This window comes from Euphorbia lathyris, chromosome 3, assembly GCF_963576675.1.
Source record: "Euphorbia lathyris chromosome 3, ddEupLath1.1, whole genome shotgun sequence".
NCBI classification, from domain to species: domain Eukaryota; kingdom Viridiplantae; phylum Streptophyta; class Magnoliopsida; order Malpighiales; family Euphorbiaceae; genus Euphorbia; species Euphorbia lathyris.
The window spans coordinates 55,218,174-55,243,778 of NC_088912.1; positions in this window are offsets into that span (position 1 = coordinate 55,218,174).

A 25,605-nucleotide genomic window follows, 5' to 3' on the forward strand; every position below is an offset into this window, starting at 1 on the left:
TCCAAATCATTGATGACAGATTCATTCCTCAGAGATCCTTTGTCACCATATTTGGCGGACCAGTAACCTCCCAAGTCCGGCTTCACCAACTATGCAAGCATTAAAAAGCAGAAAGTAAGATTCAAGTAAGAGAAGAGAAAATGATAAGATCAACATACCTCTTCGAGTCTCGCCGTTGGTTTCATGGCTCGCATGGCATCCGCCATTAGCTTTCCTCCACTGATGGACACAGATTTCTTCTTCTTTGGAAGAGGAGGATCAACCATATCACCAGCAGGATGCTTCTCCAAGCTCTTATGAGGATCCGCGACCTGCCCCTTCTTTCGAGCTTCTTCTTCCTTCTGTTTCTTGCGTATCTCTACAAGAGCGCGACTGGCCTCAGACAAACCCCTGACAAGGGAACAATAAAATAATCAAGGTTCAAGGAAAAACAAAGTTACCTTCATCAAGTTGTGTAAACTTCACGTAAGAGATTTTGTCCCCTTCCCGGCGGATCAAGGGAATGTCATTCAAAATAAAGTCCAAGGCGTCGGCGTATGTCCAGACATCCGCCCTGATACTTTTCAGGATATCCGCCACTTCCTCGTCACTGTCCGTCAATATACGCATGTCTCCAGCCATATGCAAAGGTTTGGCATTCCAAACCGACGGAAATCCTAGAGATTCGCCCTCTCCTATCTTTACAAAGAAAAATCTTTCGTCCCAAAGATGGACATTTGACATCTTACCGCAGAAGGGCGAATAAGTTTTGAATTTAGCGAAAGTGAGGAAGGATTCGGCCTTTCGCTTCGTTGGTTTATGGAGAGACCGAAAGACACGAGGGTTACATATTATCCCTAAGTTCGAGGCCAAATAACAATCCAGAGCCAGATCTAACCAGCCATTCGGATGCAGCTGGCAAACAGTGATCCCAAAGTATGCCAAGATGTCCGCCATCATCTTAGGAAGAGGAAGCCGGAACCCTCTTTCTACATGACAACTGTACACAGACAAATATCCACTGGGCGGACAGGCGGGTCGCTGATGAGCAGCCGCCAACTTGGTCTCATAATTCTTAATCCACGGAAAGCGATCCGCTAGATTCGCTAGATCCGCGGTGCTCATACGAGACGGAGTGGACTCCGCACGTGGCGCCTTTTTCATGGACGGAGCTGAAGAAGAAGCCTCCATCCCAGAAAACTGCCTAGAACCTATTGTCGGAGTAATACGAGAAACGGCGACGGGAAGATTCTGAGTCCTACCTAAACGAGTTCTATAGTTACTACACGCAGAGTTACACAACTCAGCTAGGTCGCAACTGGGAGTACCTTCGGAAGAATCAGAATTTTTCGAAGAAGTAGTCCAGCTGATTTCAGTTTCAGAAGAAGTGGTCAAATTAAACAGTTCGAAAGTAGACTCAGAAGAAGAAGAAGAACTCCTAAACATTTAGAAAACAGAGCAAAAGGATTCACTTACATGAGAGTTAAAGGCTTTGAGGATTCTGAAACTCCGGAAAAAAGCTCTGTAAAAAGCTCAAAGGAAGACGAAAGGGAAAGACGTGAATGAAGAAGAAAGAGAAAAGGGAAGGGAAAGAAGGTGTTTTCTCTTCCCTCGAGCAGCGCGCTTATGACACCTGTCACCCAACGTATGGCATTGAATAGAGTGGTCATCAATGCGAATCATCATGGCGGCGCGCGAAGAAGCTCAAAAGCCCTAAAGGACTTTAAAGGAACTTTAGGGGGGCTTCTGATAACATTGGAATATTATCCGAGGGATCAAAGGAGATATTTACCCAAACGACAGCGTATTGAACCGGTCGAAGAAGGCCATGGCGTATCAAGCAACAACATCCGATGGGCGGATCACCGAGGCTCCACCACACGAGATCCGTAGTCACACCTACGTTAGATTCGCCATCACCCTTCGATCCGCCAGCTGAGCAGTTGAGCCGATTCCTCAATAAAGGCCATTAATGAGCTATTAATGAGCTAACGGACATACTTAAAGGAAACAAGTAACCGCCATTAATGGAGCATTAATGGAGACTTTCTAGTTACTAAAGGTTACAACTTCATGACTATAAATAGCTTGCATCTCAAGCTATCAAGGTACACATTCACACAATCCTAGCAACCCTACTTTGTCAATTCAGTTTATTCCTCCTTACTTTATACTGACTTTGGCATCTGAGCTTCCCACCGTCGAACCCAACGATGCCCCCACAGGGACGGAAGCTAATCGAAAATTCTCCACTAGTCATCAAAAAGCATCCTTGAAAAGACCATTAATGCATATAGAAAAGATTGGTCCTTGAAGCTAGATGATGCGTTATGGGCCTATAGAATTTCCTACAAAACACCCATCGATATTGTGAGCGGTCGTGGAACCCGATTACCCTTTACTCCCACGAGGGAGGATGGATTTCTGACAAATTGGATTCCATTTTTACATCGTCACTTACCGTTTTTAAGGACGACGCTTAGCGTGTCCCTTCCGGTGTATGCATTCTTTTATATTTTATACTTTAACCTTTTTATCATGTTTTAGATTAAAGTACTTATATCAGAGTCTCCACCCAAATTTAATGCTCGGGAACATATTAAAATATTAGATAACACACGGGCTCACAATATGCTATATCTTTAGAGTTAGATTCAGGACTTAAACGGTTCAAAGGTCTGACTAATAAACACATAGACTTGTCTTTTATTAACATATCAAATATTTCTATTCCAAATTCAGTTATATATTGTTTTGATCATTTGAAAGCGATAAATAAATACTGAAATATAAATTATTACATCATTTCAATAAATGGCACAAATAGCCATAATACATCAGATCTAGCCCTATGAATTAAATCTATTAAACATGCAAGACAATAAACGTTAGCTGCGGGTACTTTGGGACCCGTCTTTCGGATTTAAACTACGATGCCGAACTCGATCAAATAGGACTCATTTATTCCTAAGATCTAACACGTAGCATGCAATTATTCTCAATCCTAATTTAGACGTCTAGATAGATTTTAATAGAAATGCCTAAAATACCCTATCCTAGGATTGCTTTTATCTTCATTTGCAAATATGGGCAGAATGTATTAAATTTACCGAAAAAATAGGAACCTAAATGATAGCTCCCATTTGTATAGGGTTTTTAGGATCATTTTAATTCATTTTTTGCTTTATTTCCTCTTAATTTTAGTATCGTTTTGTTACCTTTTAGTTAAAATTAGTAATTTCCGGTATTTATGGCATTTTCTGTGTTTTCAGGTGTTTTTAGGCATATTGGAGCATTTTCGGATTATTCAGGTATTGTCAGAGCACTTTTGGGGATTCATCAGGGACCATTAGAGCACTTTTCGAAAGCCTAAGGACCAAAATAGATAAAAGCCAGAGCAAAATTGCCCCAATTAGGACCTGTCTCGTCGAGACAGGCCCTCGTCTCGTCGAGACATGCCCTGTCTCGACGAGACGAGGCGGGGGAAGGCGCACCAGCGCCTTCCCCTTTGCTGAAATTCGTGGATATGGGCCTGAAGCCCATTAAAACACTTTTTAATTGTCCATTTTTACCTTTGATGCATTAGAGTTTCCTCCCTAACTCTATAAATAAGGAGTTAATCCTAATCTTTGGGGAGTTCATTCTGCCTCCTTTGACAATGTAGACAATTAATTTTAGTTTTCTTTAGATTAGATTTCCTGCTTTCTAGATTAGATTTATTTCAGTTTTTATTTCTTGTATTGAAGAACAATTGATGGGAGAAGCTGATCTTCTATTTTATAAATCGGAATCGACAAACGGGTTCTAGATTTCTCTCTTTCCCTTTTATCTTTTACCTTTATATTCAATTGAAGATGTTTTTCATTATTCCTTTACTCCCTATTGCTATGATTGGTTTGTCTATGAACTGATCCCCATCCAATCTGGGATGGGGATGAAATTGATTGTATGAATATGTATGATTAGGGATCTAGGGCCTTTGATTGATCAGTTTATGCATGCTTAATGCCTTGAAATTGTTAGGAATAGGATTATTGCTAGAATGGGACTCGATGATGATCAACTAGCCTACTTTATGTATATATTGTGCCTAATGCCTATAAACCTTACAAAGATAGGATTATAGATAGATAAGAACCTGACCATGGAATATCTATGCTGAATCTGTGTAAACCTGACCTCGCTAGAGACCACTAGGAGTGCGGCTTCGTGGCTGGGCTACGGCTTTAGCCTTAGTTGCCAAAAAACCTAATGCTTTGCATGACCTAAGGTATATGCCTAATCAAGCCGTCACCCGAATGCATGTGAATAGGTTAGATAAATCTTGTACACATTTGTCTTTCTCATTAGGGCAATTACCATCAATCACTGGTAAAACATAAATCTGAACTCCCTAAACCCATATATAGGATTTAATCAAAGGATTCCTCAGCCTAGTTTGTGCTTTCCATTAATCCACCTTCTACCCTGTTAATTGTTCACTTTATTTTGTTATGTTATTGCTTTTAATTCAATTAGTTAATTAGACAAAACCCAAACTATCATTCAACTCTCTGAACAATTAGATGACTCTAGGTAGATTTACTAATTATAACAAGGGATAAGTACAAAAAAAAAGACTGTGGTTTACACTTTTTACAAACGCGAATCTGTGGTTTTTTTTTTTACAAAAAGAGGTATGTGCTAAACGCCGTTAGCAAACAGAGGCAAAATTGGCTAACAACGTTAAAATTTAAAGAGAAAAGAGTTAATTTGGTCCTTATATTTATTTATTTTATAAATTAACCCCTATAATTATCTTATTATCACAAATAAACCTCAAAATAAAAATAAAATAAAAAATACCATATTCTCCATCTCTTTTTAATTTTTAATTTTCCTTCTTCTTCTTCTTCTTCTTCTTCTTCCTCCTCCTCTCTTCTCCTTCTTTATTTTTTAATTTTTTTTGAAATTCCCATTGAAGAACGTCTGGAATTTCCAGACGTTCTTCAACATCTGGAAATTCCAGACATTCACGTCTGGTCCAGACGTTGAAGAACGTCTGGAATTTCAAATTTTTTTAAAAAAAAAAAGAAGAAAGGAGAAGAGAGGAAGAAGAAGAAGAAGAAGAAGAAGAAGAAGAAGAGAGAAGAGGGAGAAAGAAGAAGGAAAATAAAAAATTAAAAAGAGATGGAGAAGATGGTATTTTTTATTTTATTTTTGATTTTGGGGTTTATTTGTGATAATTAGATAATTAGGGGGCTTAATTTATAAAATAAATAAATATAAGGACCAAATTAACTCTTTTCTCTTTGAATTTTAACACCGTTAGTCAATTTTGCCTCTCTTTGCTAACGGCATTTAGCACAGACCTCATTTTGTAAAAAAAAAAACCATAGGTTCGCGTTTGTAAAAGGTGTAAACCACATGCATTTTTTTTGTACTTATCCCTTATAACAAATAGTCTTTGTGGTTCGATCTCGTGCTTAGCACAATATTACTTGTTGCGATAGGATACACTTTTCCTATTAACTGCTATATATTTTACAAGCATCACTAAACTACCCGGACAAGAAAACAGGTTTTTGCTCGAAAATTTCCCCATCATTGATCTGGGATGATCCCTGATCGATAATAGGGATCCCCGATCGAAGAAGGCATCTTTGATCGAGGAAGACCTTTTCGGACAGACCCTCTGTTTTAGTGTTAGAACCAGAAAACAACGGGAGAAATACACGAATTTGTGAACCAGAAAACAACGGGAGAAATACACGAATTTGAATAAACAACGTGCAAACAATAGGGACAGGCTTTTAAAACCCTTCAGATGTTACATCTAAAACGCTTTTCCAGTTTTTGTGTTTAGTAGGCCGACGAACACGTGATTGAGACTTTGAGCAGCAACTCGGACCCATGCAGCAAGATATTCAAGTGACTAGAATGTGGTATTTCCACTAGATTAGACCGAAAACCACCGATTTGGAGTAGATTTGACCCAAAAGGTTAAGTCTAGAAGTGTAATGACTTCAGAATTAACGGATTAGTGAAGAACAATTGTAGGAAATGTGTTTCTTTAACTAATATCTTTGAAAATGTTTGTGTTTAGGTGTTTGAACCGGTCAAAATGATGTATTTTGGTAAGATTTGTTAGAAAACCTCACTATTTCACTTGATTTCAATCAATTTCCCTCTTTTTCACTCTTTTTCTTTTTGATTTCACTCTCAAAATGACTCTGAACTTCTGTCCCCTGCATATGGAAGTTTACTCTCCCTTTAGTAGTGGAGAGTGAACAAAAACTGGCTAAAAACTGCCCAAAAACCGTCAAGGATCGCCAATCGAAGACCTCATCCTCGATCGAGGAATAAGACTTTTATCGAAGATCCTTTTGGACTTCGAGTATTTTAATTTCAAAAATGCTAGATCAAAATAAAATTTGATAGAATAAAGTGAAACAAACTAAAATGATTCAGAAAACGGGGTCCGGGTCCTTAGCTCGTATCTCGCACAACGCGTCGTGTGAAGCCCACCTACACCAACTGTTAGCTAGAGTGTAAGGTAAACTCATCACTAGGGCCGAAAAAAGTCCATGCTCACAGACTGCCTCCCGATTAAGTGCAATTTTGGGGCTAAGTCGTCACATCGTTTGAATCAATAGAGAACCTTTTCTTCTACTTTTTTTGAAACATTTCCAGTTGTTAAGAACCTCAATGAACAAAATCACTTAATCGAAAAGAGCACGGTGAGAGGGAAGAAGAAATCATACCTAAGTAGCTGACTTGACTCTTCTAGGCATATTACGTAATAACCGCATCGTGCCTCAATCAATTTTTGGATAAACAAAATATTTTGCCTCCCGACTGAGTATGATGTGGTGTTAGGAATATACCTCCTGCTACATGATCCTCATTTACGAGACGATACGGGAGACTTTAACTCGTGATAGAGTGAATCTTTGGACTTTATCATGCCTTGTTCGAGAGGCTCTGAGGACTGGTTTGTCGTGTCTTGTTGAATGCCTTGAATTTTTTCATTGTCGTACATGAGCTAAGATCAAACTTGTTGTTGATTCAGATATGCAGGAACTTCAGAAGCGATTATGTGATTATAGGAAGACTGTTCCCAAGGTTGAGTATTGTACTCACATTCCACTTTGTATGAGGAATCTACGGTGCTATGTACCAGTGAAGCTGAATGAGAGCTTTCTGACTACTGCGGTGAGCTATTGGGATGAGACCGCCTATGTGTTCAGGTTTTGCTACTCAGGAGTTGTGTCCGACTTATGAAGAGTTATGCACCATATTGGGAGTATTTTCTGCATTAGTGAAGCCTCTGAATCTACCGACCCTTGACTACACAGATGGTGACAAGTTGGCTTCTTTTCTGAACACCTCGACCGAGCGGATGTTGAGGTTGATCGAAGAATCAGGATCAAGGCTTGGCCTGAAGATGAGTGTGATATTGGATCTCTTTACATCTGTGGAGAGGATGGATGCCTCCTGGCCAAGACTGATGATAATGTGTTATCTGATGTTGTATCTCTGTGTCCCTACAAACTTGGTCTGTGATTACAGGTTGGTGTCTATTACTGATCAGATCCTGAGAGGTTACACTTCCCAATCTCACTTATTAAGTGGCTTATGATCTCATCTCACTATTATGTGAGTGGTAATTTCATCATTTCACTATCAATGCCAATATGTTTACTTGTTCACCCAATCATACTCGTATTTGGCATCATGTTATAGACTTGTTAGGCGTATGTCAAAGTGAACCGGATTCCACATTGATATTACAATGAAATCTGGTTTGAAGACAGTCAATGATCTACTTAAGAAACATGGGAGGTATACATAGATGGCAGTTCAGGAAGAGAAGGTACATAGATAGGCATTTTCATGAAAGGACCTAAAGAAATCTTCCAAATGGGGCAGCTTTCTCCGGCTTTTGTCTGTTTAGGTCCCTAGGCTTCCGGAATACGCTCTAATGGTCCCTGACGAATCCCAAAATTGCTTCGAAGGTCCTTTATAGTCCGGAAGTGCTCCAATTGGCTCGGGTCTGGCTCAGAAATGCACAAATAGTCCTGAATATCCCTGAAAATACCAAAAATGCCATAAATAACGGAAAATGCTGAATTTAACTAAAAACTAGCAAAATGATACTGAAATCAAATGGAAACAAAGCGAAAACAATCTAAAACAATCCTAAAAACACTATAAAATATCTCTGGTGAACTGCAGTGCAATATTGTTGGCCGGGTTGTCGAGTGCTTCTCTTTATGAGTACCACTACCTTTGAGCTCTAGATTTTGCCTAAACCATCGTTTGAGATTGATTTAGCGAGCTAGCTTGACTTTTGCTTAAATCGCACTTTGCAGGTTTTCAATTTAACAAGCTTTGTGTCTCTTTTAATTGTTGTAGGTATGGCTCGAAGAGAGGTTGGGCATTATTGATCCACCACATGTCTCTTAGAGGAAATATAGCCCGTGTAACTTCCTGTCTCAAAGCTTATCTTTGATGACCTTTACTGGATTGAACCTTGATAACTGTCATAATTGGTTAAAGACGATCACGAACGAGTAGATCCGCTGGATGTGACCTTGGTGGAGGATTACCCACGTGATGATGAAGATGCATGCCGACTGTGTACAGTTGTGTGGCCTAGATCAGACTTTCTTCTATTCTCCGAATCGGTTGTGTCGACAGTTCGGCTTACCACATGATATTCCATCATACCTTACTGGATTCAGTTGTGAGAGGATACCTGATAGATACATTTCCCCTATAGTCGTGAAGTGGAGATTTGTTATTCCTATCATGGTGAGTGCTGGAGAGAACTACTGTGCTCCAATGACTTGGATCTTGATGTTAAAGAGCGAAGCTGATAGCGTGACGCTAGTAGTCGTATTTCTTACGACGAAATGTATATTACGATGTTTGCGCTACGAATATGGATGTGGTCTTTCTAAGTGCTTTATATCTACTAGACGTCACGACTACTTAGGGGCAAGTGTACCCCATCGTATCAAGTAATAATCTGGTTAAGACCGGGTATCGAATCCACGGGATTTATAGTTACAAGTATTAGACGACTCGGTTTCGTATGTTATTTAAGCGGTAATTACTTTGGGTTAAGTAAGACACAACTACACACTATTCCTCACTATTGGCAACACAGATTTATGTAGCTAAAACTCTATGAAGTGAGATGAGTATGATAAGTTATAACCATGATAAATAATGACTCTAAATGTATACGGATAATAGTTTACTCTTGCAAAGACGACCAAGTGTAGTAGAACCGACCCGTGAAGCACTTAGACTACGTGATTCCTAGTCAAGGCGTGTCTAACGCGGGGGAATTAGAAACTAGGGCCCGTAAGTTTCGTGGCTTGTCAATTCCTACGGTTTCCGGTTTGTCACTTCCGGTAAGGCAACACCTATATAACTCCCTAAAGATAGCCCGAATGGTGGCGGTAATCGCGTTCTCCTACACAATAATCAATTATCAATATCAAAACAAGCAATAACATTAACACATAAAGGGAAATAGAGATTATAAATCATAAATTATAAATATGGAAAGTGATTAGATGAAATACAACCAAGCCTAGTACATAGGAAGAGTACAAGCTAATTAGCAAGTAAAAAGGGAGAATCCGCCCTTGGAACTAGCTAACCGGACTCAAAGCCGTCTCCTAGGTCGTGGAGGTGGAACTCTCGAGCTTGGTGACGAATGGTGGAACGGAGCATCAATGGAACGCCAGAACAACGAACAAGCTCTCGAGGGGGAGAGTTTAACTTACAAAATTTGAATCTAAATTACAAGGAAAGAAAAGAGTATAGTGTAGCTCTCTAGTATGTAAATGGTATTAAATGAAGTTCAAGAGCTTCTTATTTATAGACATCAAGCAAGGGCAAGTTTGTAATTTCACAAAGCACAAGTATGGAGCAACATTATTTGGTGCAGAAATCCCATGATATGCCCCGCGTAAATTGGTCTACGCCCCGCGTAAATGCCCATTCCGTCAGAAATCTCCTGCATGTGGACCAATTCGTTGTCTTGTTGTCTCAAGCACGCCCTGCGTAAAGGATTGTACGCCCCGCATGTTTGAGTCTCTGGAGTTTTATTACTTGAATTGGAGCTTTTACGCCGTGCGTAGCTGAAGTACGCCCTGCGTAAAAGAGTCTCTGATCTTTTTACGTTGAAGAACTGCCTTTTACGCTCCGCGTATATGGTGGTACGCCCCGCGTAAGGAGAGTTGACTCTGGGAGACAATGCAGTCTGACTTTCAGGATTAGGCCAATCATTTCCGACATGTGTCATACGCCCCGCGTATGCTGAGTCATTTCCACATGGTGCCTGCGGATAAGGCAATTATTTCTGACACCATGTTTTACGCCCCGCGTAGGGGATTATACGCCCCGCGTATGGAATGGATTTTTGCTCCTTTCTCGTACCTGAAATACAAAACTTGAGAGCCGAGTTAGCTTGACGTTTTTATTTCCTAAACTAATAAAAAACGAGGAAAATAAACTGAAAGTACGAGATTTATTTTTATTTCTTTATTTTATCAAAACACTTTATTTTTGTAATTAAACTTATTTACTTTATCTAAAATCAACCCGTAAATCACGCTAAAAGATAGGGGTAAAATACCCCAATCAAACCTCCTCGGACTTTAAAGTTTTACTTGTCCTTAAGTAAAAGAAATCGAAAGACAAGGGATTGAGAAAATTAGGAAACAAACCGAAGGTTGGTTTTGCCAAGTGCGTGATTTCAAAGTTATGGTTTTGTGCAAAGGCTCCGGTAAGTACCTACGCAAACAATTGAGTACGAGACTTGTCTGAAACCTCCATGATCAAGATTTAATAGGCAATATTAACGGGGGTTGATTATCTTTTGAGAACCCGATAGTACCTCACCAAGGGATTTCGCTCTTATGCTCAATTTTAGGTGGGTCGGTGTTTTTTCACTCTTCTTTGAACTTACTCGAGACTATGTTGAATTTGCATTTTTATCCGGGTTTTTCCTCCTAAAATATGGTTAGGCAATATTAAAAATGAACCCGGAAGGGGGTTGTAATATGGATGGCTACTTTAGTGGTCAGTTTAAAGAAACTCGAGTTCAAAAATACCGTTTTGTGATTGCACCGTATCATTGCTCATTTTGGCCTTAGCCAATTTTACATAATTTACTTCAAAATTGCTCGGGTGGAGCTTGAGAATGCCTTTTTTTTTATTGTATCATTTGTTTTGACAGAGGCACAAAAACAATATTTCGAGAACTAATGGTGCTCATTTGCTAAGGTCGTGACTCATTTCGGGTAATTCGGGTGCAACTTGATTATGTCGGTAATTGAACAAGAGGAAAAAGGGTTAGATGTTAAGAGGGTATTAACAAAAAAGTTGGTTAATAGGCTCGAGGGGGTTTCCTAATGTTTAATGAAAACGAGAAAAACAAATTAAGAAAAATTAGCCTAAGTGGGTTCTGTTTATCATCTATTGCCTTTTTACCATAATAAGTGTACTTAACCCGGTATTAGATGCAAATTCTATGAGTCGAGTGAAGTCAAAGCTCTCGAAAAAGTGTGAAAGAATTAGAGTTCTCGTACGAACTCTTTTAGGCTCAAAATACCTCACAAAGATTCGAGTTTAAATTGTGTACTATCAAGTCTTCGCTAAATTCTCAACTATCCCGTTTTTATTACCTTTTCAAAGTTCATTATGGAGATAACATTCGGGTTTAAGACTCAATGCCTTAGTTTAGTACGAACCTAAGTTTTTCATAAATTCCCTAACTTCAAAACCAAGACTAAAATTTCTGAATTAAACCATCCTTTGTGTTCCGATGTTTTTATTTTTAACGACAAATAACGGAACTTTAATTAATTTCCGAGGGAGGTGTAGCGTGTCGGAAGAATTTCAAGAGTTAATAAATTTGTTTAATTATTTTGATAATTATTTGATTTTTATTTTTGTTTTTGTTAGTGCAAACCAAACTAAAAGTGCGGGGTTGCACGTCCCTCCGCGTTATTAAAATGACGCCTATTCCAAGGGCTTCGCAAAAAGAAAACAAAACAAAAACAAAAATAAAGAATGAGCTGAAAAAGGGACCCTTAAGGTCAGATCCTACGCGAGGCGTATCCCTAGGGGCGCCCCGCGTAGAAGAGGCTTTTTAAGTGCATCGAGGCTAGAGACTCAGATACGCGGGGCGCACGTAGAGGGACACCCCGCGTGTTCCGAGCTTTGAGCCATCTTATTATGGAAAAGGTGGAGCACGCGGGGCGTAACAGGGATACGCCCCGCGTGAATGTTATTAACTCACGTAAAAACAGAAATAACAAGCACGGTGCGCGGGGTGTATAGGTGTGTACGATCCGCGTGGCTTATTCTCCTTTGGATAAAATGGGATTTTTTTTTTTAAGAAATGACATGCAGAAAATAAAAGTTGGGAAAGAAAACTCCCTTATTCGAGCTTGGGTTGCCTCCCAAGAAGCGCTACGTTATAGTCGGTGAGCTCGACTTAGCATCTCTTCCTAGGTGTATGCTTCCATTCGCGTTAGAAATGCAAATTCTTGAATAAACAATCCGTACCTACAAAACGGATTATTAGCTTCAAAAAAATTTAACAAAAACCAAAAACTAAATTTACAGAAATTATTGAAGAGTTTAGTTTCCTCCCTCTTTGACTCCTTGGGTAGCTCAAAAAGAGTGAAATAACCCGAGGTAGAAGGAACCTCAAACTCTTCTAGTTGTGGATTCATTTCCATGGGCCCATACACAACCGGCTCATCGATTAGGATTTCCGGTTCCCCGCAGTTGAGACAGCCTACATAATTTGGGGGTTCCTCTTGAGAGAGCTCAATTAACTCGAGCTCTACATTTTGATCAACTGGATTGGTGTCTCTAATTGATTCGTCCGCGGTTGAATCGATACGAGACGTCAATCTAGCGACTTGATTTCCCAAATCCCTGCAAAATGCCTCATTGTTAGATAATCTCACTTGAATATCTTTAAGCATAGAGATTACCACATCGAATTGCGAGGACGATTGTTGGTGCGAACATTCGTCACCCATGAGATCGTCCCACAGATGACAACTATAATACCATGAAAAGATTATTAGTACGAAAAAAAAATTATTCACAAAAAGAAAATGATATTTACAAATGCTTAAACTAACAATAAAACGTTTTTGTCTAATATTGCAAGAAATTATAAATCCCCGGCAATGGCGCCAAAAACTTGATAGCGCGACGCTAGTAGTCGTATTTCTTACGACGAAATGTATATTACGATGTTTGTACTACGAATATGGATGTGGTCTTTCTAAGTGCTTTATATCTACTAGACGTCACGACTACTTAGGGGCAAGTGTACCCCGTCGTATCAAGTAATAATTCGGTTAAGACCGGGTATCGAATCCACGGGATTTATAGTTACAAGTATTAAACGACTCGGTTTTGTATGTTATTTAAGCGGTAATTACTTTGGGTTAAGTAAGACACAACTACACACTATTCCTCACTATTGGCGACACAGATTTATGTAGCTAAAACTCTATGAAGTGAGATGAGTATGATAAGTTATAACCATGATAAATAATGACTCTAAATGTATACGGATAATAGTTTACTCTTGCAAAGACGACCAAGTGTAGTAGAACCGACCCGTGAAGCACTTAACTACGTGATTCCTAGTAAAGGCGTGTCTAACGCGGGGGAATTAGAAACTAGGGCCCGTAAGTTCCGTGGCTTGTCAATTCATACGGTTTCCGGGTTGTCACTTTCGGTAAGGCAACACCTATATAACTCCCTAAAGATAGCCCGAATGGCGGCGGTAATCGCGTTCTCCTACACAATAATCAATTATCAATATCAAAACAAGCAATAAACATTAACACATAAAGGGAAATAGAGATTATAAATCATAAATTATAAATATGGAAAGTGATTAGATGAAATACAACCAAGCCTAGTACATAGGAAGTGTACAAGCTAATTAGCAAGTAAAAAGGGAGAATCCGCCCTTGGAACTAGCTAACCGGACTCAAAGCCGTCTCCTAGGTCGTGGAGGTGGAACTCTTGAGCTTGGTGACGAATGGTGGAACGGAGCGTCAATGGAACGCCGGAACAACGAACAAGCTCTCGAGGGGGAGAGTTTAACTTACAAAATTTGAATCTAAATTACAAGGAAAGAAAAGAGTATATTGTAGCTCTCTAGTATGTAAATGGTATTAAATGAAGTTCAAGAGCTTCTTATTTATAGACATCAAGCAAGGGCAAGTTTGTAATTTCACAAAGCACAAGTATGGAGCAACAGTATTTGGTGCAGAAATCCCATGATACGCCCCGTGTAAATTGGTCTACGCCCCGCGTAAATGCCCATTCCGTCAGAAATCTCCTGCATGTGGACCAATTCATTGTCTTGTTGTCTCAAGCACGCCCTGCGTAAAGGATTGTACGCCCCGTGTGTTTGAGTCTCTGGAGTTTTATTGCTTGAATTGGAGCTTTTACGCCGTGCGTAGCTGAAGTACGCCCCGCGTAAAAGAGTCTCTGATCTTTTTACGTTGCAGAACTGCCTTTTACGCTCCGCGTATATAGTGGTACGCCCCGCGTAAGGAGAGTTGACTCTGGGAGACAATGCAGTCTGACTTTCAGGATTAGGCCAATCATTTCCGACATGTGTCATACGCCCCGCGTAAGGTGTCATACGCCCTGCGTATGCTGAGTCATTTCCACATGGTGCCTGCGGATAAGGCAATTATTTCTGACACCATGTTTTACGCCCCGCATATGGAGTGGATTTTTGCTCCTTTCTCGTACCTGAAATACAAAACTTTTGAGAGCCGAGTTAGCTTGACGTTTTTATTTCCTAAACTAATCAAAAACGAGGAAAATAAACTGAAAGTACGAGATTTATTTTTATTTCTTTATTTTATCAAAACACTTTATTTTTGTAATTAAACTTATTTATTTTATCTAAAATCAACCCGTAAATCATGCTAAAAGATAGGGGTAAAATACCCCTATCAGAAGCCAATACTGAAACTAGATAGCTAAAGACCCGTGATTTGCTTAGTAGTTAGGGCTTGTTGACTTGAACTGTTTGTTATAGCAAAAATACTGAAACAACTATTATGCTGAAACACGTATTTTGAAAGAAAATTTCGCTATCTATTTAGATGCGTGACATTGTATGATAGGGTATTATGAATGCACTAGCTACCTAGTTAAGCTATTCAATAATAGAAACTCTTTCAATAAATTAAGATGATCTTAGTACAGAAGTTTTTTTAATATATCGAATGTACAAAACTTCTGTTATCAGTCCGCATTTTCAGGTTTTCAAACTGAAGATTTTCTCTCGATGCCCTACTATTGCTTAGCTCGTCCGTTTAGATTTTCAAGCTAACAGGCGACTCTTTACTGCCATTTCTTTTCTTTAGGCCTTCTGTGAAGCACTTCTAGCCAAAGCATCTATACATAGTAGTAATTCAGACGGTCTTTGATCGGATCAGTGAACTCATTTTCGTTCATGTCCATAATCTTAATGGTCCCTTTTGATAAGACCTTTTTGACAACAAAAGGTCCTTCCCAACCTGGTTTAAACTTCCCACGAACATCCGTGTGAGTTTGTTTCAGTTGTTTCAAGACAAGGTCACCGGCTTTCAAGGAAACGCGCGGGTGTCTGACTCGCTTATTGTAGGCTCTAGCCATGCATTGTTAATACATTTGTAACCTATGTAAGGCTTGAAGATGTCTTTCATCGATTATGGTGAGTTGTTCATATCTGAGATAAACCCATTCTACCTCTAGGAGTTCAGTTTCCATCAGCACATGGAGTGATTTGACTTCAATATCAACTAGCAATACAACATTTGTACCATATACCAAAGCATAGGGAGTGTCCCCCTGTTGGTGTTCTTTTACTCGTTCGGTAACCCCGTAATGCAAAAGGCAGCTTGTCGGCCCAATCACAGTAAGTAGTGACCATTTTCCGCAAAATATTCTTGATAGACTTATTAGCTGCCTCTACGACACCATTGGCTTGAGGATGACATGGAGACGACTTGTGATGTTATATCTTATGACGTTCCAGTAATTCTTTTGTTACTCCTTGGAATTGGACCCCATTGTGAGAGATAATACAAGCTTTTAAAACCCTTCAGATGTTACCTCTGAGATGCTTTTCCAGTTTTTGTGTTTAATAGGCCAACGAACACGTGATTGAGACCTTGTGCAGCAACCTAGACCCACGCATGAAGTAATTGAACTGATAAAAAAATGTGGTATCCCATATGCTTAGACCGAAAACCTCCATACTGAAGTAGATTTGACCCAAAAAGGTCAATTCTGGAAGTGTAATGACTTCAGAATTGACGTTTAGTGAAGAACAGTTGTGATAAATGTGTTTCTTCGAACTAAAACTTTGTAAATTGTCGTGTTTGGGTGTTTGAACCTCTCAAGATGTCGTGTTTTGGTAAGATTTGTTGGTCCCTTAGTTATGTGAGAATTAGTTCCAGAGGGGGGGGGGGGGGGGGGGTTAATGGAACTATTAAGGATTGAAAAAATTTGTACGTTCTTAAATGTTTCTCACAGCACACAGCACAAATCAGAGTGCAGATGTTGGGATTCAGAGGCAATGTTAGTTAACCAGTAACTAAGATTGCTTCTGTCTTTGATTCAGAAAGCAACACTTAGAGGGCTTCCGAACCATGCACGTTAGAGATAATACTCTGGTTAGTTTAACAGTTCCAAAATAATGAGCGAGCAAATATACGGAGTAAGAGTTAGAGAATGATACTCAGCAGATTTATCCTGGTTCGGTGATAAGCCCAAAATATACCTAAAATATCATTAATAATTACGACAGTTTTATATTGAAATCGTTCTAATTATATTTATTTAGAGTACTTTTACGTCTATATTTGTTTCTATTGTGCAAGGTACTTAATTATTTGGTAAAATCCAAATAGGAGCTAAAACGGAGCAAACGAGAGAGAAATCACATTTACGAGCTAAAAGCATGTGCAAATTCAAAAGACCGATATGAGGAGTTGGGAAATGATCACGAACGGGAACAAAATCCCTATCGCGGTCGAGATTCCCAATATCTCGGTCGCGCCACGCGTATTTCAGTCTCAAAAATGCACGTTTGTTTAACAATCTCCATCAGCCCCATGCCGCGACTGAGATTTCAATAATCTCGGTAGCAGCAGTGAAGTTTCAGCACTGATTTCACATGTTTTAAATCCAAATAACGCGTCTATTCGTCCGGATAGAAACGACCCTTCACCAGCGGGCACGACACTTCAAACACAACCTTTCAGCAACTATAAATAAGTGTTTCATTTCAGAATTCAAGGTTGTTATAGAGTTAGAGATTTTGTTGAAGAAAGCTCTGATTTAGAGAAGAGTTAGATTTAGTTTCATTTCTGTAAAAAAACAAACTTGTTGTACACAAGTTGTTCTTTAGTTTAGTTACAAACATAATTTCAATTAGTTTAGATTCAAGAATTGTTCGAAGTCAAGTTTACATTCTGATAGTGGATTCAGCAATCTCTATTTCGAGGATTCAACGAGAAGAACTAGCGGCTGAAGTGCCCCAGGGTCTGACAAACCTACGAAGTTTGAGGAAAGGATTGACAACCCGGAACTCAAATTAGTTAAAATGCAATCCATGTTTCTTCTTCTCTGTTAACTTGTGAAGATTCACAATTCAATAATAATATATCTTTTTATTCAATTTATATTTTCTGTTGTTATTCTGAAGTTGTTCTGACAAAATGTTCTTCAAAATAATATACTGGTGTTTTCAATCAAACCTTTTACAAAAAATATATTTCTAAGGAAACTTTGTTGAACACTTAAAAGGATTAGGATTTATGGATGATATGATCGATAGATCCGCTTATCAGACATAAAACATCAATTTGATTAAGGTAGCGATCAGTTTTGACCGTAGAAAGATCGTCTGCAGTTCGAAGCCCGTTAATTGCGTTAAATGATAAATTATTACATAATTATAATCTAATCAAAGTTATAGTTGCTTTCTTGCTTAATGCGAGCAAGTTTCGTGTATTTCTTATTCTTAAACATAAAAGTTCATGTTGTGTAATTAAAACTTATGACAGATTTGCATTCTAAGTCTCAGCAATCTATTTCCATCCAAACCAAACAAATCCAAATAATTAAACGATTTTCTAGTTAAACCTAAAAGACGTGAATTAAATCTGAACTAAAATAAGTTTTTAATAAAAAGCGTTCCCTGTGGGTTCGATATCTTTTATTACTACAAGCATACACCGTGCACTTGTAGAAATCGCTCAACATTCAGCCTCCTGCCTACATCCAGTCTCCGGAATTTGTCTTCCGAGCTTTAATCCACTACTGAGCTCTTTCTAGTAGAGCACAAACCCTTACAATAGTTGTTGAGCGAATTACAGAGTACCTTCCTCTATAATTCTACACTCCGACTAACTATCTACCTCTGTTTGCTAAATACCAAACAAACAGAGCTTCCGAGCTATTCTAGAGAATTGATGATTTTTGTTCTAATCTAAGAACACATTGAATGATCTGAAAGAAAAGATTACACAAGAATTATGAAAGTGTTTGTGTAAAGCAGATCTTGCTTTTTGCTTTGCTCTTTGAAACTTCAAGAAATAATCACTCAGAGCTTTTTGCTTGAAGATCGTTCTTTCTCTTGTGTGTCTGTGTGTTTTTCAAGGTTGCAAATGAGAGGCTATTTATAGTTGACACTTGAGGCAGAGGTTATTTCGAATTTCAAAATAACCATTGAGAGGGAAAATGTGCAACTATCATTTTCACTTTCCAGAGGCCAATGCCTTCAGCCAATCATCTTCTATCTTTTGTCCGTTGGTTTGTCTGTTGCGCTATTGTTCAGAGTTGGTCGGAGATAGTCTTCTTGGTATAACCAAATCAGGCAAAGATTTTAGGTTGACCAGGGAACATGCCATCTATGGTTCTGAAACTTTCCTTATCAGGTATGGGCGATTGACAGTTGTGTGCAAGTCAACTCTATCTCTATTGATCTTGTCAAGCATGGCTTGATTCTTGTCTTCCAGAGCTTTCTTGATTTAGAGTTAGCAACAGAGCTTCTGGATCCTTCTATTATCAGGGCTTGAACAAACCTTCTTAATAATGGGCTTGGATTAAGCCTTAAGGCCCAATTTAACATCTTTGAACTTTTACTTATAATTAATCAAACACTTCAACAAACACATTAGTTTAAATAAATCATTTTTTATGTTTTAATGTGTTATTAATTATGGAGATATAACTTTAATTTAATATTTTTGTCATAATCAAAATCTATATGGAAATTGTGTTTCAACAAACTCCCCCATTTTGATGTTGGCAAAAATATTCAATATAGGATGTATTGATTTCTCCCCCAAATTGTTGAGCTAATTAAGCTTCTGAATACTCCCCCGTAAGGTTTGCACTTATGAAACATATTTTTACTTTTAAACGGAGAAACATTTGTTGACATTAAAAGTAAGAGTTAAGGTCGGAGGCAGAAGCATATTTAACCAGAGTTCAAAGTTTAAGAATTAAGCACAGAGGTGATAGGGGTCAAAACCCCCTATATTTTAGTATGGTTTTAGATATTATTTTGTATCGTTTATTATTTTTTTATTTGCTTTAATAGTAATTTATCAGTGTTTTATCAATTTTAGATTTTTAGATTACTTTTTAGCATTTTATTAAATATTCCTAACTTTTGTCAAGTATTTTGTCACTTTTGACAAATTAATCTCTATATGTTATTTTGAGCTTTATCTGTACCCAAAATTAAGAAATTAACCTGCCAAAAATAAATCAAATTTGACTTGGTAATTAAAAATGATTTTTAGTAGGATAATTAATTAAGGGATAAGTACAAAAAAAATGCTTGTGGTATACGCGTTTTGCGAACTCGAACCTGTGGTATTTTTTTTGCAAACAGAGGTACGTGTTACACGCCGTTAGCAAACAGAGGCAAAATTGACTAACGGTGTTAAAATTCAAAGAGAAAAAAGTTAATTTGGTCCTTATATTTATTTATTTTATAAATTAACCCTCATAATTATCTAATTATCACAAATAAACCCCAAAATCAAAATTAAAAATCAAAAATACCTTCTTCTTCTTCTTCTTCTTCCATTAATTTCTTCTTCTTCTTCTTCTTCCATTAATTTATTCTTCTTCCATTAATAAGGAGAATAAAATATTTTTTTCTCTCTCTCTTCCTTCTCTCTGCTTCTTCCATGGTTCTTCTTCTTCTTCTTCTTCTTCTTCCATTAATAAGGAGAATAAAATATTTTTCTCTCTCTCTTCCTTCTCTCTTCTTCTTCTTCTTCCATTAATAAGGAGAATAAAATATTTTTCTCTCTCTCTTCCTTCTCTCTTCTTCTTCTTCTTCTTCCTCTCTCTCTTCTCTTCTTTTATTTTTTCTTTTTTTTTCGATTCTAGATTTCCGAAATCGGAAATCTGAAAATTCCAGATTTCCAAAATTGAAAATCTGGAAATTTTTAGATTCCTGGAAATTTCCAAGAATCTGGTATTTCCAGATTTCAGAAATCTGGAAAATTTCCAGAAATCTAGAATTTCCAGATTTCCGAAATCGGAAATCTAAGATTTCCCAAAACGGAAATCTGGAAATTCCAGATTTCTAGACATTTCTAGAAATCTGGAATTTCCAGATTTCGGAACTTAAAAATAGAAGAAAGAGAGGAAGGAGAAGAGAAGAGAGAGGAAGAAGAAGAAGAAATTAATGGAAGAATAAGAAGAAGAAGAAGAAATAAATGGAAGAAGGAGAAAAAGAAATTAATAGAAGAAGAAGAAGAAATAAATGGAAGAAGAAGAAGAAGAAATTAATGGAAGAAGAAGAAGAAAAAAATAAATGGAAGAATAAGAAGAAATTAATGGAGGAAGAAGAAGAAGAAATAAATGGAAGAAGAAGAAAAAGAAATTAATGGAAGAAGAAGAAGAAGAAGAAATAAATGGAAGAAGGAGAAAAAGAAATTAATGGAAGAAGAAGAAGAAGAAGAAGAAGAAGAAGAAATAAATGGAAGAAGAAGAAGAAATTAATGGAAGAAGAAGAAGAAGAAAAAAAAAATGGAAGAAGAAGAAGAAGAAGAAAGTTTTTTGATTTTTAATTTTGATTTTGGGGTTTATTTGTGATAATTAGATAATTAGGGGGGTTAATTTATAAAATAAATAACTATAAGGACCAAATTAACTCTTTTCTCTTTGAATTTTAACACCGTTAGTCAATTTTGCCTCTGTTTGCTAACGGCGTGTAACATGTGCCTCTGTTTGCAAAAAAAAATACCACAGGTTCGAGTTCGCAAAACGCGTATACCACATGCATTTTTTTTTGTACTTATCCCATTAATTAATTTTGGGTGAATTATCTAAATGAATATTTTATGAGATTATGTGCAGATTTTTAGAGATAGAGGTGAAGATTTTTAAGGATCAGAATCAGAATTAGGATGCTTTTCTGACCAGATTCATTGGACTCAGCCTTTCTGACCAGATTCATTGAACCTACTCAAGAGTTCAAATTCAAATAAAAATCCTGCAGAATATTTTGGCATATTTTTAGGGATTATCTTTGGTATTTTTATATTTAAATAATTGGATTTTCCATCCCCAAAGATTAATTAGTTTTAGATAATGTTTGAAGAGTTAGTTTTTCATTAGAATTGATTTTTATTAATTACTGTTTAATTAGAATAGATTTTTATCAATTAGTCTTTTATTAGGAATAGGTTTTAGTTTTTCATTATAAATAGTTCCATTTGTTAGGAATAAAAAGTTAGCAAGTTTTATCAGTTTTTTGTTAGCCAGTTTGTAAATTTTATCTTTTATCTTTTGTAAAAACCCTAAGCCTCCTCCTTGAAGAATCCTATCCACTTCTTCCATCCACCATTGAATAACATCGAAGCTCCGCTCCTCGAGGATCATTCAAGGTTTCATCCTTAAGTCCTAGGAAGACGCCTGCATTGGTAGATAGGTTCCCTGAAAGAGTTTTTCTTCTCTTTTTATATTTTGTTTACCTCTGATCCAGTCTATGAATCCTAGGCTCATTGTATCTCCGTGACAATTTCTCCATCTTTAATATTAATTCAGTTTCTTGTTTGTTCAATTGTTTGTATGGTTTAATCTTTGTCCTACGCTTTGTTTAATTGGTTTAACTCATTCATAAATCCAAACATATACTTCGCACATATTGCGAGCTGAATCTGACCTAGTCAGAGCCTATAGGATTGATGGTCCTATAGAAGATTAAGCCCAAATTTATGAGCCTTAGAGCTAGTATCGACCTTACAAGGGAATCACATGATAGGAACCACAGAAGGATAAGTAGGGTTAATCGCCTTAGGCAAAAGCGACTCAGATTAGGTTATCAATTGATTAATGAATTAGGTTGAATTATATATTATCGTATCATCACGCTTTCCCAGGGTAATTGCATAGTTAAAAGATCACCTAGGAGTATAATGACTTAATTAGGAGTAGATTAATATAAACAAACTCAATCTTAAACCCCCCCCAAAGCCTAGATAACACTAGAAATCGAGTAGCTCGATACTTGCAGGAGTAAATCCTGTGGATTCGATACCTCGACTTGTCCAGATTATTACTTGATAACGACGGGGTGCACTTATCCCTTAGTGAGTCTCAATTGAGCGACAGCTCGAGGCGCATCAAGAGGATAGGAAAAATAATTAATAACGACAATTTAAACAAAGATAGGAATGTATTAACAGGTCAACAAAACAACAGAGTATCATGTTCTGAATAAGATAAAACTCGTACTAAAAAAACTATAAGACCCTAGGCTTGATATTGCCTTGAACGTTTTTAGAGTGCCTTTTGGGATTCAGAGTTTGATCAGATTGTTGTTGTTGCTGCGTTGAGGTGACGACATCAATGGAAAACGTTGTTGTTGCTGGTTTTTTAGGCTTGGAGGTATTGGTTTGCTCACCTTTAGAGGACTCTACCTTGTCCTTATTATTCTCCCCCTTTTTTCCAGCATCAACAGGTTGTATAGATCCCAAAGGGACAGAGGGAGTCCCAACAGGGCGTATGTTGAGCTGTTGGGTGTATTCTATCAACTTTTTGTTGGAACTTTTTAGCCCACCAAATAGGACACGGGCATTTTTCTGTTGAGGGGCAGGAACTTGACCAGAGTCAATCATACAGGTGAAGAGAAAGAGGAAGGCTTTGGATTGCCAAACCACACATTAAGCAAGTGTCGACGTATACTTCTGATGGATGCTGAGAAGAGCTTGATCCAGTATACGATTTTGGCTGGCCAGAGTTTGAACATGACGAATAGTGTCATTGTTCTATTGGAAGATGGAGTTGGCCTTTTGATCTAGAGTTTCCATCATCGTGTGGTTGATGTTCAGAAGGCGGATGGATTCAGCAAGTTTATCAACAGTAGATGATGAGGTAGACTCTATTGCCTGTTGAATCTTGTTAAGTTCAGAGTTCATCTGACTGAATTCAATGGCTTGACATGAAGAGAGTTGTTTAGCAGTTGGCACATTCTGAGGTAGAGCTAGGATTTTGGCTTTAAGAAGATTCATGTGCTGAATCATTGTAAGTTGAAGTGCCGCCATTCGTTCAGAGGGTGGAGCAGAGGTGGAAGCGGAGGCTTGAGACTTAGCCATATTTGTGATCAGATCAATAGTAGCTTTCAGAATCTTTTGTCATTCAGCAGAGGCATTGGAAAATTTCAGAGGTTGAGGTATGCTATTGATTCTCATCTGCAGATGGTTATGATTGGATAGGAGCAGTGATAGGTTCAAAGCCAGGTTCCTTGGTGTTTTCGGGTGGGTTTATGGAGGAAGTTGGAGGAATGATTGAGGGTTGATCCATACCAGAAGCTTGAGCTTCAGGATGCTCAGATGTAAGTTCCGAAGCATACTTAGTAGAGAATGTGGAATTTGGAGCAGCGACTGTTGGTTCGGATGATTGGCTCTTGTTGGCATTTGGATAAGCTTGTTCCCTAGACTCAGGAAAAGAGGCTTGATTTTCTTTGGTTTCCTCAGGGGTCAAAAATTCTGTCGGAGTGAATTCAGGAAAGGATAGATCTAGGTCGTCAAGATTTACTTCGAAGTCAGAATCAGAAGTAGAAACAGTAGGTTCAGCAAAGCTGACTTGAAGTTTGTTACTCTTCTTCTTATATCTCTTCTTGGGCTCAGCAGATGGTGATTTAGGTTTAGGAGAGTGAGCTGGCTCAGAGGAAGCAATGATGGGTGATGGTTGAGAGAGAGGGTTTGGTTCAGAAGTGGTTTCTGTATCCTTGCTCAGAATGTTTATAATGGCATCAACAGTGGATGAGGGAGATGTAGTACTTACTGGATTTGCCAGAAGAGGAGTTTCTTTACTGGAAGGTTCAGCTTGCTTCTAATGTTGCGCAAAGTGTGAGTCTGATGGAATCGTAACTTTCAGAGGTGGAACTGAGAGGCTAATAATTTTGAGAGTCTTTTTGGATGGAGGCTGTGAATTTTTTGGAATCTTCGATCCAGCTCTCTTAGATGATTTGCTGGTTTCAGGGGCCTTTGGAAGGTTCTCAATGGTAGTCTGACCTGCAACAGTCGTTTCCTTCTCAGAATCAGTCTTGGATGTACGGACTCTGGATTTCTTTGTAACTACCCTTTGGGGGGGGCTTGACAGCTTGTAGCTGTGCAGAGGACTTCCTCTTACGCCTTGTGTTATCCTTCTTAGCAATTGCTTTTGATGCTCCTGATCTGGATCTTTTGTTCTTGGTAGCCCTTTCAGCGATCTTGGCCAGGACTTTGGCCTTAGTTTCATCATCCTGTACCTTGTTGTGCACTAGCTGGTTCAGAGTGTCAAGGGTGATGTCCTTGCCTTCGTAGAACTTTTCCTGTCCAAAATCAACACCATAGTGTTCGAGGATTCGTGTGATGAGTGAGCCAAGGCTGAGCTGAACTTTGCAATGTTTGAGAGCTCTGATAAGAAACACTAGCATGTTCATTGGCTTGCCTTCAACCATATGCTAGATGACACATTGCTCAAAATTGGAGGCAGAATTTACGGAACCAAATTTTGGGAATAGGAATTTTGTGATGATGTAATGAGCTTGTCGGAGGGGTTGAGTCATGTACGTGGCAAAGAGTTCACCAATGTAGCCTTTGGGTCGGTAGTAATTTTTCGGACATGCTTCCTTTTCATCACCAAGCTTTCGAAGCTCATTACCTTCATTCTTCAGATTCAGCAACTCTGCTAGGAACATTGGGAATACAGTTATCTCATTTCCTCTAACCGTGTTGATCAGGTGATTAGGATCTTCTATTGCGGACTTCAGATTGTAGTAGAACTCATGTACCAGTGTGGGATAAACAATATCTGGGAGAGCAAACAGTTGTCCCCATTGTTGCTGGGAGATTGATAGGGGTCAAAAACCCCTATCTTTGGGTACGGTTTTAGGACGGTTTTTAGCATTATTTCATGAATAAGCGAGCAATTCTCGCATTTATATGCTTTTGTGTGAGTTAGTTAGAAATTGGATATGTTCTATTTACTTTTCGTTTTTTAGGCTCGTTTTCTGGTTATTTTAGGCAAATATGGCCAAATTGGCATGTACGTTAAATTTCC